Genomic DNA, 16,260 nt, shown 5'->3' on the forward strand with positions numbered 1-16,260 from the left:
CTTTGAGGCTCTGGCCACGTTATGTTTCTGTCCAACACCAATCTTCATTGGTTTCCTGTGAGGTGTTTTGGGTCCCCATCTCTTGCTATGAACTGACAAAACAGCTGAATCCCCTTGACAATCTTGATTTCTCACGGGAAATGAGAGCACACTATACACCATCCAAGATATTAAAATATTGTCAAGGCCCAACACGGCTGAATACTCTGAGGAGATGGCCTGTGAGGCGCCGCCTTTCAACTTTTCCCCCTTAGTATGGTGGTCAGTAACATGCGGGAGACTGCGGAGGGGGTCATTTTTTTAATTGGGAACTGATGTGCTTTTACTCAATTTGTGAACCTCACAAGTCAAATTTGTAGTATTTTGCACGAATTGCAAGATATGTTTACAAGTCGACTTTTGAAGTGGAAGCTCGTATTGAGTTTGCTAGAGAATGATTTGCCAAGCTTTGGATGTAGTGGTAAAACAGACATCCTTAGGTCGCTGGTTCAAATCTGGCTCGAAGGACTTTTGCCAAATACAAATTTTATTGAATACTTGGAAAGTAAAATACTTGAAAAGTAAAATAACAGACAATTTATAATTATATTATATTTCATCACTGAAAATAGATGCCTTTTGCTTTGAGGATGTGGCCATGTTATTTTTCTGTCCGACACCAATCTTCGTTGGTTTCCTGTGAGGTGTTTTGGATCCCCATCTCTTGCTATGAACTGACAAAACAGCAGAATCCCCTTGACAATCTTGATTTCTCAAGGGAAATGAGAGAACACTATGCACCATCCAAGATATTAAAATATTGTCAAGGCCGAACACGGATGAATACTCTAAGGAGATGGCCTGTGAGGCGCCACCTTTCAACTTTTCCCCCTTAGTATGGTGGTCAGTAACATGCGGGAGACTGCGGAGGGGGTCATTTTTTTAATTGGGAACTGATGTGCTTTTACTCAATTCGTGAACCTCACAAGCCAAATTTGTAGTATTTTGCACGAATTGCAAGAGATGTTTGCATGTCGACGGTTGAAGTGGAAGCTCGTATTGAGCTTGCTAGAGACCGATTTGCAAAGCCTTCGATAGCTCAGTTGGTAGAGCAGAGGACTGTAGTAATGAAACAGGCATCCTTACATCGCTGGTTCAAATCTAGCTCGAAAGACTTTTGCCAAATGCAAATTTTATTGAATACTTGGAAAGTAAAATGCTTGGAAAATAAAATAACAGACAATTTATAATTATATTATATCTCATCACTGAAAATAGATGCCTTTTGCTTTGAAGCTCTGGCCACGTTATGTTTCTGTCCAACACCAATCTTCATTGGTTTCCTGTGAGGTGTTTTGGATCCCCATCTCTTGCTATGAACTGACAAAACAGCTGAATCTCCTTGACAATCTTAATTTTTCAATGGAAATGAGAGAACACTATACACCATCTAAGATATTAAAATATTGTCAAGGCCCAACACTGCTGAATACTCTGAGGAGATGGCCTGTGAGGCGCCGCCTTTGAACTTTTCCTCCTTAGTATGGTGGTCAGTAACATGCGGGAGAATGCGGAGGGGGTCATTTTTTTAATTGGGAACTGATGTGCTTTTACTCAATTCGGGAACCTCACAATCCAAATTTGTAGTATTTTGTACGAATTGCAAGAGATGTTTGCATGTCGACGGTTGAAGTGGAAGCTCGTATTGAGCTTGCTAGAAAATGACTTGCCAAACCTTCGATAGCTCAGTTGGTAGAGCAGAGGACTGTAGTATTAATACAGGCATCCTTAGGTCGCTGGTTCAAATCCAGCTCGAAGGACTTTTGCCAAATGCAAATTTTATTGAATACTTGGAAAGTAAAATACTTGGAAAATAAAATAACAGACAATTCATAATTATATTATATTTCATCACTGAAAATAGATGCCTTTTGCTTTGAGGCTGTGGCCATGTTATTTTTCTGTCCGACACCCATCTTCGTTGGTTTCCTGTGAGGTGTTTTGGATCCCCATCTCTTGCTATGAACTGACAAAACAGCAGAATCCCCTTGACAATCTTGATTTCTCAAGGGAAATGAGAGAACACTATACACCATCCAAGATATTAAAATATTGTCAAGGCCCAACACGGCTGAATACTCTGAGGAGATGGCCTGTGAGGCGCCGCCTTTCAACTTTTCCCCCTTAGCATGGTGATCAGTAACATGCGAGAGACTGCGGAGGGGGTCATTTTTTTAAATGGGAACTGATGTGCTTTTACTCAATTCGTGAACCTCACAAGCCAAATTTGTAGTATTTTGCACGAATTGCAAGAGATGTTTACATGTCGACGGTTGAAGTGGAAGCTCGTATTGAGCTTGCTAGTGACCGATTTGCCAAGCCTTCGATAGCTCAGTTGGTATAGCAGAGGACTGTAGTGGTGAAACAGGCATCCTTACATCGCTGGTTCAAATCCAGCTCGAAGGACTTTTGCCAAAAGCAAATTTTATTGAATACTTGGAAAGTAAAATACTTGGAAAATAAAATAACAGACAATTTATAATTATATTATATCTCATCACTGAAAATAGATGCCTTTTGCTTTGAAGCTCTGGCCACGTTATGTTTCTGTCCAACACCAATCTTCATTGGTTTCCTGTGAGGTGTTTTGGGTCCCCATCTCTTGCTATGAACTGACAAAACAGCTGAATCCCCTTGACAATCTTGATTTCTCACAGGAAATGAGAGCACACTATACACCATCCAAGATATTAAAATATTGTCAAGGCCCAACACGGCTGAAAACTCTGAGGAGATGGCCTGTGAGGCGCCGCCTTTCAACTTTTCCCCCTTAGTATGGTGGTCAGTAACATGCGAGAGACTGCGGAGGGGGTCATTTTTTTAATTGGGAACTGATGTGCTTTTACTCAATTTGTGAACCTCACAAGCCAAATTTGTAGTATTTTGCACGAATTGCAAGAGATGTTTGCATGTCGACGGTTGGAGTGGAAGCTCGTATTGAGTTTGCTAGAGAATGATTTTCCAAGCCTTGGATGTAGTGGTGAAAAAGACATCCCTAGGTCGCTGGTTCAAATCCGGCTCGAAGGACTTTTGCCAAGTGCAAATTTTATTGAATACTTGGAAAGTAAAATACTTGGAAAGTAAAATAACAGACAATTTATAATTATATTATATTTCATCACTGAAAATAGATGCCTTTTGCTTTGAGGCTGTGGCCACGTTATTTTTCTGTCCGACACCAATCTTCATTGGTTTCCTGTGTGGTATTTTGGATCCCCATCTCTTGCTATGAACTGGCAAAACAGCAGAATCCCCTTGACAATCTTGATTTCTCAAGGGAAATGAGAGAACACTATACACCATCCAAGATATTAAAATATTGTCAAGGCCGAACACGGCTGAATACTCTGAGGAGATGGCCTGTGAGGCGCCGCCTTTCAACTTTTCCCCCTTAGTATGGTGGTCAGTACATGCGGGAGACTGCGGAGGGGGTCATTTTTTTAATTGGGAACTGATGTGCTTTTACTCAATTCGGGAACCTCACAAGCCAAATTTGTAGTATTTTGCACAAATTGCAAGATATGTTTGCATGTCGACGGTTGAAGTGGAAGATCGTATTGAGCTTGCTAGAGAATGATTTGCCAAGCTTTCGATGCTTAGTTGGTAGAGCAGAGGACTGTAGTGGTAAAACAGGCATCCTTAGGTCGCTGGTTCAAATCCGGCTCGAAGGACTTTTGCCAAATGCAAATTTTATTGAATACTTGGAAAGTAAAATACTTGGAAAATAATATAACAGACAATTTATAATTATATTATATTTCATCACTGAAGATAGATGCCTTTTGCTTTGAGGCTCTGGCCACGTTATGTTTCTGTCCAACACCAATCTTCATTGGTTTCCTGTGAGGTGTTTTGGGTCCCCATCTCTTGCTATGAACTGACAAAACAGCTGAATCCCCTTGACAATCTTGATTTCTCACGGGAAATGAGAGCACACTATACACCATCCAAGATATTAAAATATTGTCAAGGCCCAACACGGCTGAATACTCTGAGGAGATGGCCTGTGAGGCGCCGCCTTTCAACTTTTCCCCCTTAGTATGGTGGTCAGTAACATGCGGGAGACTGCGGAGGGGGTCATTTTTTTAATTGGGAACTGATGTGCTTTTACTCAATTTGTGAACCTCACAAGTCAAATTTGTAGTATTTTGCACGAATTGCAAGATATGTTTACAAGTCGACTTTTGAAGTGGAAGCTCGTATTGAGTTTGCTAGAGAATGATTTGCCAAGCTTTGGATGTAGTGGTAAAACAGACATCCTTAGGTCGCTGGTTCAAATCTGGCTCGAAGGACTTTTGCCAAATACAAATTTTATTGAATACTTGGAAAGTAAAATACTTGAAAAGTAAAATAACAGACAATTTATAATTATATTATATTTCATCACTGAAAATAGATGCCTTTTGCTTTGAGGATGTGGCCATGTTATTTTTCTGTCCGACACCAATCTTCGTTGGTTTCCTGTGAGGTGTTTTGGATCCCCATCTCTTGCTATGAACTGACAAAACAGCAGAATCCCCTTGACAATCTTGATTTCTCAAGGGAAATGAGAGAACACTATGCACCATCCAAGATATTAAAATATTGTCAAGGCCGAACACGGATGAATACTCTAAGGAGATGGCCTGTGAGGCGCCACCTTTCAACTTTTCCCCCTTAGTATGGTGGTCAGTAACATGCGGGAGACTGCGGAGGGGGTCATTTTTTTAATTGGGAACTGATGTGCTTTTACTCAATTCGTGAACCTCACAAGCCAAATTTGTAGTATTTTGCACGAATTGCAAGAGATGTTTGCATGTCGACGGTTGAAGTGGAAGCTCGTATTGAGCTTGCTAGAGACCGATTTGCAAAGCCTTCGATAGCTCAGTTGGTAGAGCAGAGGACTGTAGTAATGAAACAGGCATCCTTACATCGCTGGTTCAAATCTAGCTCGAAAGACTTTTGCCAAATGCAAATTTTATTGAATACTTGGAAAGTAAAATGCTTGGAAAATAAAATAACAGACAATTTATAATTATATTATATCTCATCACTGAAAATAGATGCCTTTTGCTTTGAAGCTCTGGCCACGTTATGTTTCTGTCCAACACCAATCTTCATTGGTTTCCTGTGAGGTGTTTTGGATCCCCATCTCTTGCTATGAACTGACAAAACAGCTGAATCTCCTTGACAATCTTAATTTTTCAATGGAAATGAGAGAACACTATACACCATCTAAGATATTAAAATATTGTCAAGGCCCAACACTGCTGAATACTCTGAGGAGATGGCCTGTGAGGCGCCGCCTTTGAACTTTTCCTCCTTAGTATGGTGGTCAGTAACATGCGGGAGAATGCGGAGGGGGTCATTTTTTTAATTGGGAACTGATGTGCTTTTACTCAATTCGGGAACCTCACAATCCAAATTTGTAGTATTTTGTACGAATTGCAAGAGATGTTTGCATGTCGACGGTTGAAGTGGAAGCTCGTATTGAGCTTGCTAGAAAATGACTTGCCAAACCTTCGATAGCTCAGTTGGTAGAGCAGAGGACTGTAGTATTAATACAGGCATCCTTAGGTCGCTGGTTCAAATCCAGCTCGAAGGACTTTTGCCAAATGCAAATTTTATTGAATACTTGGAAAGTAAAATACTTGGAAAATAAAATAACAGACAATTCATAATTATATTATATTTCATCACTGAAAATAGATGCCTTTTGCTTTGAGGCTGTGGCCATGTTATTTTTCTGTCCGACACCCATCTTCGTTGGTTTCCTGTGAGGTGTTTTGGATCCCCATCTCTTGCTATGAACTGACAAAACAGCAGAATCCCCTTGACAATCTTGATTTCTCAAGGGAAATGAGAGAACACTATACACCATCCAAGATATTAAAATATTGTCAAGGCCCAACACGGCTGAATACTCTGAGGAGATGGCCTGTGAGGCGCCGCCTTTCAACTTTTCCCCCTTAGCATGGTGATCAGTAACATGCGAGAGACTGCGGAGGGGGTCATTTTTTTAAATGGGAACTGATGTGCTTTTACTCAATTCGTGAACCTCACAAGCCAAATTTGTAGTATTTTGCACGAATTGCAAGAGATGTTTACATGTCGACGGTTGAAGTGGAAGCTCGTATTGAGCTTGCTAGTGACCGATTTGCCAAGCCTTCGATAGCTCAGTTGGTATAGCAGAGGACTGTAGTGGTGAAACAGGCATCCTTACATCGCTGGTTCAAATCCAGCTCGAAGGACTTTTGCCAAAAGCAAATTTTATTGAATACTTGGAAAGTAAAATACTTGGAAAATAAAATAACAGAAATGTATAATTATATTATATTTCATCACTGAAAATAGATGCCTTTTGCTTTGAGGCTCTGGCCACGTTATGTTTCTGTCCAACACCAATCTTCATTGGTTTCCTGTGAGGTGTTTTGGGTCCCCATCTCTTGCTATGAACTGACAAAACAGCTGAATCCCCTTGACAATCTTGATTTCTCACGGGAAATGAGAGCACACTATACACCATCCAAGATATTAAAATATTGTCAAGGCCCAACACGGCTGAAAACTCTGAGGAGATGGCCTGTGAGGCGCCGCCTTTCAACTTTTCCCCCTTAGTATGGTGGTCAGTAACATGCGAGAGACTGCGGAGGGGGTCATTTTTTTAATTGGGAACTGATGTGCTTTTACTCAATTTGTGAACCTCACAAGCCAAATTTGTAGTATTTTGCACGAATTGCAAGAGATGTTTGCATGTCGACGGTTGGAGTGGAAGCTCGTATTGAGTTTGCTAGAGAATGATTTTCCAAGCCTTGGATGTAGTGGTGAAAAAGACATCCCTAGGTCGCTGGTTCAAATCCGGCTCGAAGGACTTTTGCCAAGGGCAAATTTTATTGAATACTTGGAAAGTAAAATACTTGGAAAGTAAAATAACAGACAATTTATAATTATATTATATTTCATCACTGAAAATAGATGCCTTTTGCTTTGAGGCTGTGGCCACGTTATTTTTCTGTCCGACACCAATCTTCATTGGTTTCCTGTGTGGTATTTTGGATCCCCATCTCTTGCTATGAACTGGCAAAACAGCAGAATCCCCTTGACAATCTTGATTTCTCAAGGGAAATGAGAGAACACTATACACCATCCAAGATATTAAAATATTGTCAAGGCCGAACACGGCTGAATACTCTGAGGAGATGGCCTGTGAGGCGCCGCCTTTCAACTTTTCCCCCTTAGTATGGTGGTCAGTACATGCGGGAGACTGCGGAGGGGGTCATTTTTTTAATTGGGAACTGATGTGCTTTTACTCAATTCGGGAACCTCACAAGCCAAATTTGTAGTATTTTGCACAAATTGCAAGATATGTTTGCATGTCGACGGTTGAAGTGGAAGATCGTATTGAGCTTGCTAGAGAATGATTTGCCAAGCCTTCGATGCTTAGTTGGTAGAGCAGAGGACTGTAGTGGTAAAACAGGCATCCTTAAGTCGCTGGTTCAAATCCGGCTCGAAGGACTTTTGCCAAATGCAAATTTTATTGAATACTTGGAAAGTAAAATACTTGGAAAATAATATAACAGACAATTTATAATTATATTATATTTCATCACTGAAAATAGATGCCTTTTGCTTTGAGGCTCTGGCCACGTTATGTTTCTGTCCAACACCAATCTTCATTGGTTTCCTGTGAGGTGTTTTGGGTCCCCATCTCTTGCTATGAACTGACAAAACAGCTGAATCCCCTTGACAATCTTGATTTCTCACGGGAAATGAGAGCACACTATACACCATCCAAGATATTAAAATATTGTCAAGGCCCAACACGGCTGAATACTCTGAGGAGATGGCCTGTGAGGCGCCGCCTTTCAACTTTTCCCCCTTAGTATGGTGGTCAGTAACATGCGGGAGACTGCGGAGGGGGTCATTTTTTTAATTGGGAACTGATGTGCTTTTACTCAATTTGTGAACCTCACAAGTCAAATTTGTAGTATTTTGCACGAATTGCAAGAGATGTTTGCATGTCGACGGTTGGAGTGGAAGCTCGTATTGAGTTTGCTAGAGAATGATTTGCCAAGCCTTCGATAGCTTAGTTGGTAGAGCAGAGGACTGTAGTGGTAAAACAGGCATCCTTAGGTTGCTGGTTCAAATCCGGCTGGAAGGACTTTTGCCAAATGCAAATTTTATTGAATACTTGGAAAGTAAAATACTTGGAAAATAATATAACAGACAATTTATAATTATATTATATTTCATCACTGAAAATAGATGCCTTTTGCTTTGAGGCTCTGGCCACGTTATGTTTCTGTCCAACACCAATCTTCATTGGTTTCCTGTGAGGTGTTTTGGATCCCCATCTCTTGCTATGAACTGGCAAAACAGCAGAATCTCCTTGACAATCTTGATTTCTCAAGGGAAATGAGAGAACACTATACACCATCCAAGATATTAAAATATTGTCAAGGCCCAACACTGCTGAATACTCTGAGGAGATGGCCTGTGAGGCGCTGCCTTTCAACTTTTCCTCCTTAGTATGGTGGTCAGTAACATGCGGGAGACTGCGGAGGGGGTCATTTTTTTAATTGGGAACTGATGTGCTTTTACTCAATTCGGGAACCTCACAAGCCAAATTTGTAGTATTTTGCACGAATTGCAAGAGATGTTTGCATGTCGACGGTTGAAGTGGAAGCTCGTATTGAGCTTGCTAGAAAATGGTTTGCCAAACCTTCGATAGCTCAGTTGGTAGAGCTGAGGACTAGAGTGGTAAAACAGGCATCCTTAGGTCGCTGGTTCAAATCCGGCTTGAAGGACTTTTGCCAAATGCAAATTTTATTGAATACTTGGAAAGTAAAATACCTGGAAAGTAAAATAACAGACAATTTATAATTATATTATATTTCATGACTGAAAATAGATGCCTTTTGCTTTGAGGCTGTGGCCACGTTATTTTTCTGTCCGACACCAATCTTCATTGGTTTCCTGTGTGGTATTTTGGATCCCCATCTCTTGCTATGAACTGGCAAAACAGCAGAATCTCCTTGAACAATCTTGATTTCTCATGGGAAATGAGAGAACACTACACTCCATCCAAGGTATTAAAATATTGTTAAGGCCGAACACTGCTGAATACTCTGAGGAGATGGCCTGTGAGGCGCCGCCTTTCAACTTTTCCCCCTTAGTATGGTGGTCAGTAACATGCGGGAGACTGCGGAGGGGGTCATTTTTTTAATTGTCAACTGATGTGCTTTTACTCAATTCGGGAACCTCACAAGCCAAATTTGTAATATTTTGCACAAATTGCAAGAGATGTTTACAAGTCGACTTTTGAAGTGGAAGCTCGTATTGAGTTTGCTAGAGAATGATTTGCCAAGCTTTGAATGTAGTGGTAAAACAGACATCCTTAGGTCGCTGGTTCAAATCTGGCTCGAAGGACTTTTGCCAAATACAAATTTTATTGAATACTTGGAAAGTAAAATACTTGAAAAGTAAAATAACAGACAATTTATAATTATATTATATTTCATCACTGAAAATAGATGCCTTTTGCTTTGAGGATGTGGCCATGTTATTTTTCTGTCCGACACCAATCTTCGTTGGTTTCCTGTGAGGTGTTTTGGATCCCCATCTCTTGCTATGAACTGACAAAACAGCAGAATCCCCTTGACAATCTTGATTTCTCAAGGGAAATGAGAGAACACTATGCACCATCCAAGATATTAAAATATTGTCAAGGCCGAACACGGATGAATACTCTAAGGAGATGGCCTGTGAGGCGCCACCTTTCAACTTTTCCCCCTTAGTATGGTGGTCAGTAACATGCGGGAGACTGCGGAGGGGGTCATTTCTTTAATTGGGAACTGATGTGCTTTTACTCAATTCGTGAACCTCACAAGCCAAATTTGTAGTATTTTGCACGAATTGCAAGAGATGTTTGCATGTCGACGGTTGAAGTGGAAGCTCGTATTGAGCTTGCTAGAGACCGATTTGCAAAGCCTTCGATAGCTCAGTTGGTAGAGCAGAGGACTGTAGTGATGAAACAGGCATCCTTACATCGCTGGTTCAAATCCAGCTCGAAAGACTTTTGCCAAATGCAAATTTTATTGAATACTTGGAAAGTAAAATACTTGGAAAATAAAATAACAGACAATTTATAATTATATTATATCTCATCACTGAAAATAGATGCCTTTTGCTTTGAAGCTCTGGCCACGTTATGTTTCTGTCCAACACCAATCTTCATTGGTTTCCTGTGAGGTGTTTTGGATCCCCATCTCTTGCTATGAACTGACAAAACAGCTGAATCTCCTTGACAATCTTAATTTTTCAATGGAAATGAGAGAACACTATACACCATCTAAGATATTAAAATATTGTCAAGGCCCAACACTGCTGAATACTCTGAGGAGATGGCCTGTGAGGCGCCGCCTTTGAACTTTTCCTCCTTAGTATGGTGGTCAGTAACATGCGGGAGAATGCGGAGGGGGTCATTTTTTTAATTGGGAACTGATGTGCTTTTACTCAATTCGGGAACCTCACAATCCAAATTTGTAGTATTTTGTACGAATTGCAAGAGATGTTTGCATGTCGACGGTTGAAGTGGAAGCTCGTATTGAGCTTGCTAGAAAATGACTTGCCAAATCTTCGATAGCTCAGTTGGTAGAGCAGAGGACTGTAGTATTAATACAGGCATCCTTAGGTCGCTGGTTCAAATCCGGCTCGAAGGACTTTTGCCAAATGCAAATTTTATTGAATACTTGGAAAGTAAAATACTTGGAAAATAAAATAACAGACAATTCATAATTATATTATATTTCATCACTGAAAATAGATGCCTTTTGCTTTGAGGCTGTGGCCATGTTATTTTTCTGTCCGACACCCATCTTCGTTGGTTTCCTGTGAGGTGTTTTGGATCCCCATCTCTTGCTATGAACTGACAAAACAGCAGAATCCCCTTGACAATCTTGATTTCTCAAGGGAAATGAGAGAACACTATACACCATCCAAGATATTAAAATATTGTCAAGGCCCAACACGGCTGAATACTCTGAGGAGATGGCCTGTGAGGCGCCGCCTTTCAACTTTTCCCCCTTAGCATGGTGATCAGTAACATGCGAGAGACTGCGGAGGGGGTCATTTTTTTAAATGGGAACTGATGTGCTTTTACTCAATTCGTGAACCTCACAAGCCAAATTTGTAGTATTTTGCACGAATTGCAAGAGATGTTTACATGTCGACGGTTGAAGTGGAAGCTCGTATTGAGCTTGCTAGTGACCGATTTGCCAAGCCTTCGATAGCTCAGTTGGTAGAGCAGAGGACTGTAGTGGTGAAACAGGCATCCTTACATCGCTAGTTCAAATCCAGCTCGAAGGACTTTTGCCAAAAGCAAATTTTATTGAATACTTGGAAAGTAAAATACTTGGAAAATAAAATAACAGAAATGTATAATTATATTATATTTCATCACTGAAAATAGATGCCTTTTGCTTTGAGGCTCTGGCCACGTTATGTTTCTGTCCAACACCAATCTTCATTGGTTTCCTGTGAGGTGTTTTGGGTCCCCATCTCTTGCTATGAACTGACAAAACAGCTGAATCCCCTTGACAATCTTGATTTCTCACGGGAAATGAGAGCACACTATACACCATCCAAGATATTAAAATATTGTCAAGGCCCAACACAGCTGAAAACTCTGAGGAGATGGCCTGTGAGGCGCCGCCTTTCAACTTTTCCCCCTTAGTATGGTGGTCAGTAACATGCGGGAGACTGCGGAGGGGGTCATTTTTTTAATTGGGAACTGATGTGCTTTTACTCAATTTGTGAACCTCACAAGCCAAATTTGTAGTATTTTGCACGAATTGCAAGAGATGTTTGCATGTCGACGGTTGGAGTGGAAGCTCGTATTGAGTTTGCTAGAGAATGATTTTCCAAGCCTTGGATGTAGTGGTGAAAAAGACATCCCTAGGTCGCTGGTTCAAATCCGGCTCGAAGGACTTTTGCCAAGTGCAAATTTTATTGAATACTTGGAAAGTAAAATACTTGGAAAGTAAAATAACAGACAATTTATAATTATATTATATTTCATCACTGAAAATAGATGCCTTTTGCTTTGAGGCTGTGGCCACGTTATTTTTCTGACCGACACCAATCTTCATTGGTTTCCTGTGTGGGTTTTTGGATCCCCATCTCTTGCTATGAACTGGCAAAACCACAGAATCCCCTTGACAATCTTGATTTCTCAAGGGAAATGAGAGAACACTATACACCATCCAAGATATTAAAATATTGTCAAGGCCGAACACGGCTGAATACTCTGAGGAGATGGCCTGTGAGGCGCCGCCTTTCAACTTTTCCCCCTTAGTATGGTGGTCAGTACATGCGGGAGACTGCGGAGGGGGTCATTTTTTTAATTGGGAACTGATGTGCTTTTACTCAATTCGGGAACCTCACAAGCCAAATTTGTAGTATTTTGCACAAATTGCAAGATATGTTTGCATGTCGACGGTTGAAGTGGAAGATCGTATTGAGCTTGCTAGAGAATGATTTGCCAAGCCTTCGATGCTTAGTTGGTAGAGCAGAGGACTATAGTGGTAAAACAGGCTTCCTTAGGTTGCTGGTTCAAATCCGGCTCGAAGGACTTTTGCCAAATGCAAATTTTATTGAATACTTGGAAAGTAAAATACTTGGAAAATAATATAACAGACAATTTATAATTATATTATATTTCATCACTGAAAATAGATGCCTTTTGCTTTGAGGCTCTGGCCACGTTATGTTTCTGTCCAACAGCAATCTTCATTGGTTTCCTGTGAGGTGTTTTGGATCCCCATCTCTTGCTATGAACTGGCAAAACAGCAGAATCTCCTTGACAATCTTGATTTCTCAAGGGAAATGAGAGAACACTATACACCATCCAAGATATTAAAATATTGTCAAGGCCCAACACTGCTGAATACTCTGAGGAGATGGCCTGTGAGGCGCTGCCTTTCAACTTTTCCTCCTTAGTATGGTGGTCAGTAACATGCGGGAGACTGCGGAGGGGGTCATTTTTTTAATTGGGAACTGATGTGCTTTTACTCAATTCGGGAACCTCACAAGCCAAATTTGTAGTATTTTGCACGAATTGCAAGAGATGTTTGCATGTCGACGGTTGAAGTGGAAGCTCGTATTGAGCTTGCCAGAGACCGATCTGCCACACCTTCGATGCTTAGTTGGTAGAATGGAGGACTGTAGTGGTGAAACAGGCATCCTTACATCGCTGGTTCAAATCCAGCTCGAAGGACTTTTGCCAAATGCAAATTTTATTGAATACTTGGAAAGTAAAATACTTGGAAAGTAAAATAACAGACAATTTATAATTATATTCTATTTCATCACTGAAAATAGATGCCTTTTGCTTTGAGGCTGTGGCCACGTTATTTTTCTATCCGACACCAATCTTCTTTGGTTTCCAGTGTGGTATTTTGGATTCCCATCTCTTGCTATGAACTGGCAAAACAGCAGAATCCCCTTGACAATCTTGATTTCTCAAGGGAAATGAGAGAACACTATACACCATCCAAGATATTAAAATATTGTCAAGGCCCAACTTGGCTGAATACTCTGAGGAGATGGCCTGTGAGGCGCCGCCTTTCAACTTTTCCCCCTTAGTATGGTGGTCAGTAACATGCGGGAGACTGCGGAGGGGGTCATTTTTTTAATTGGGAACTGATGTGCTTTTACTCAATTCGGGAACCTCACAAGCCAAATTTGTAGTAATTTAGACGAATTGCAAGAGATGTTTGCATGTCGACGGTTGAAGTGGAAGCTCGTATTGAGCTTGCTAGAAAATGGTTTGCCAAACCTTCGATAGCTCAGTTGGTAGAGCTGAGGACTAGAGTGGTAAAACAAGCATCCTTAGGTCGCTGGTTCAAATCCTGCTCGAAGGACTTTAGCCAAATGCAAATTTTATTGAATACTTGGAAAGTAAAATACCTGGAAAGTAAAATAACAGACAATTTATAATTATATTATATTTCATGACTGAAAATAGATGCCTTTTGCTTTGAGGCTGTGGCCACGTTATTTTTCTGTCCGACACCAATCTTCATTGGTTTCCTGTGTGGTATTTTGGATCCCCATCTCTTGCTATGAACTGGCAAAACAGCAGAATCTCATTGAACAATCTTGATTTCTCATGGGAAATGAGAGAACACTATACTCCATCCAAGGTATTAAAATATTGTTAAGTCCGAACACTGCTGAATACTCTGAGGAGATGGCCTGTGAGGCGCCGCCTTTCAACTTTTCCCCCTTAGTATGGTGGTCAGTAACATGCGGGAGACTGCGGAGGGGGTCATTTTTTTAATTGTCAACTGATGTGCTTTTACTCAATTCGGGAACCTCACAAGCCAAATTTGTAATATTTTGCACAAATTGCAAGAGATGTTTACAAGTCGACGTTTGAAGTGGAAGCTCGTATTGAGTTTGCAAGAGAATGATTTGCCAAGCTTTGGATGTAGTGGTGAAACAGACATCCTTAGGTCGCTGGTTCAAATCTGGCTCGAAGGACTTTTGCCAAATACAAATTTTTTTGAATACTTGGAAAGTAAAATACTTGAAAAGTAAAATAACAGACAATTTATAATTATATTATATTTCATCACTGAAAATAGATGCCTTTTGCTTTGAGGATGTGGCCATGTTATTTTTCTGTTCGACACCAATCTTAGTTGGTTTCCTGTGAGGTGTTTTGGATCCCCATCTCTTGCTATGAACTGACAAAACAGCAGAATCCCCTTGACAATCTTGATTTCTCAAGGGAAATGAGAGAACACTATACACCATCCAAGATATTAAAATATTGTCAAGGCCCAACACGGCTGAATACTCTGAGGAGATGGCCTGTGAGGCGCCGCCTTTCAACTTTTCCCCCTTAGCATGGTGATCAGTAACATGCGAGAGACTGCGGAGGGGGTCATTTTTTTAAATGGGAACTGATGTGCTTTTACTCAATTCGTGAACCTCACAAGCCAAATTTGTAGTATTTTGCACGAATTGCAAGAGATGTTTACATGTCGACGGTTGAAGTGGTAGCTCGTATTGAGCTTGCTAGTGACCGATTTGCCAAGCCTTCGATAGCTCAGTTGGTAGAGCAGAGGACTGTAGTGGTGAAACAGGCATCCTTACATCTTTGGTTCAAATCCAGCTCGAAGGACTTTTGCCAAATGCAAATTTTATTGAATACTTGGAAAGTAAAATACTTGGAAAATAAAATAACAGAAATGTATAATTATATTATATTTCATCACTGAAAATAGATGCCTTTTGCTTTGAGGCTCTGGCCACGTTATGTTTCTGTCCAACACCAATCTTCATTGGTTTCCTGTGAGGTGTTTTGGGTCCCCATCTCTTGCTATGAACTGACAAAACAGCTGAATCCCCTTGACAATCTTGATTTCTCACGGGAAATGAGAGCACACTATACACCATCCAAGATATTAAAATATTGTCAAGGCCCAACACGGCTGAATACTCTGAGGAGATGGCCTGTGAGGCGCCGCCTTTCAACTTTTCCCCCTTAGTATGGTGGTCAGTAACATGCGGGAGACTGCGGAGGGGGTCATTTTTTTAATTGGGAACTGATGTGCTTTTACTCAATTTGTGAACCTCACAAGTCAAATTTGTAGTATTTTGCACGAATTGCAAGAGATGTTTGCATGTCGACGGTTGGAGTGGAAGCTCGTATTGAGTTTGCTAGAGAATGATTTGCCAAGCCTTCGATAGCTTAGTTGGTAGAGCAGAGGACTGTAGTGGTAAAACAGGCATCCTTAGGTTGCTGGTTCAAATCCGGCTGGAAGGACTTTTGCCAAATGCAAATTTTATTGAATACTTGGAAAGTAAAATACTTGGAAAATAATATAACAGACAATTTATAATTATATTATATTTCATCACTGAAAATAGATGCCTTTTGCTTTGAGGCTCTGGTCACGTTATGTTTCTGTCCAACACCAATCTTCATTGGTTTCCTGTGAGGTGTTTTGGATCCCCATCTCTTGCTATGAACTGGCAAAACAGCAGAATCTCCTTGACAATCTTGATTTCTCAAGGGAAATGAGAGAACACTATACACCATCCAAGATATTAAAATATTGTCAAGGCCCAACACTGCTGAATACTCTGAGGAGATGGCCTGTGAGGCGCTGCCTTTCAACTTTTCCTCCTTAGTATGGTGGTCAGTAACATGCGGGAGACTGCGGAGGGGGT

General features: G+C 40.8%; 2 non-coding genes across 2 annotated transcripts; both read left to right on the top strand.

Moving 5' to 3' along the window:
- Positions 1-1,713: 1,713 nt before the first annotated feature.
- On the top strand, positions 1,714-1,799 carry TRNAY-GUA (transfer RNA tyrosine (anticodon GUA)). Its single transcript is given in 2 exon segments — positions 1,714-1,750; positions 1,764-1,799. It is a non-coding gene; the product is annotated as a tRNA-Tyr (tRNA).
- A 3,738-nt stretch (positions 1,800-5,537) lies between these two features.
- TRNAY-GUA (transfer RNA tyrosine (anticodon GUA)) lies at positions 5,538-5,623 on the top strand. Its single transcript is given in 2 exon segments — positions 5,538-5,574; positions 5,588-5,623. It is a non-coding gene; the product is annotated as a tRNA-Tyr (tRNA).
- The last annotated feature ends 10,637 nt before the right edge of the window (positions 5,624-16,260 follow it).

Source organism: Ambystoma mexicanum, chromosome 1p, assembly GCF_040938575.1.
Source record: "Ambystoma mexicanum isolate Mex_15411 chromosome 1p, UKY_AmexF1_1, whole genome shotgun sequence".
Lineage (NCBI taxonomy): Eukaryota > Metazoa > Chordata > Amphibia > Caudata > Ambystomatidae > Ambystoma > Ambystoma mexicanum.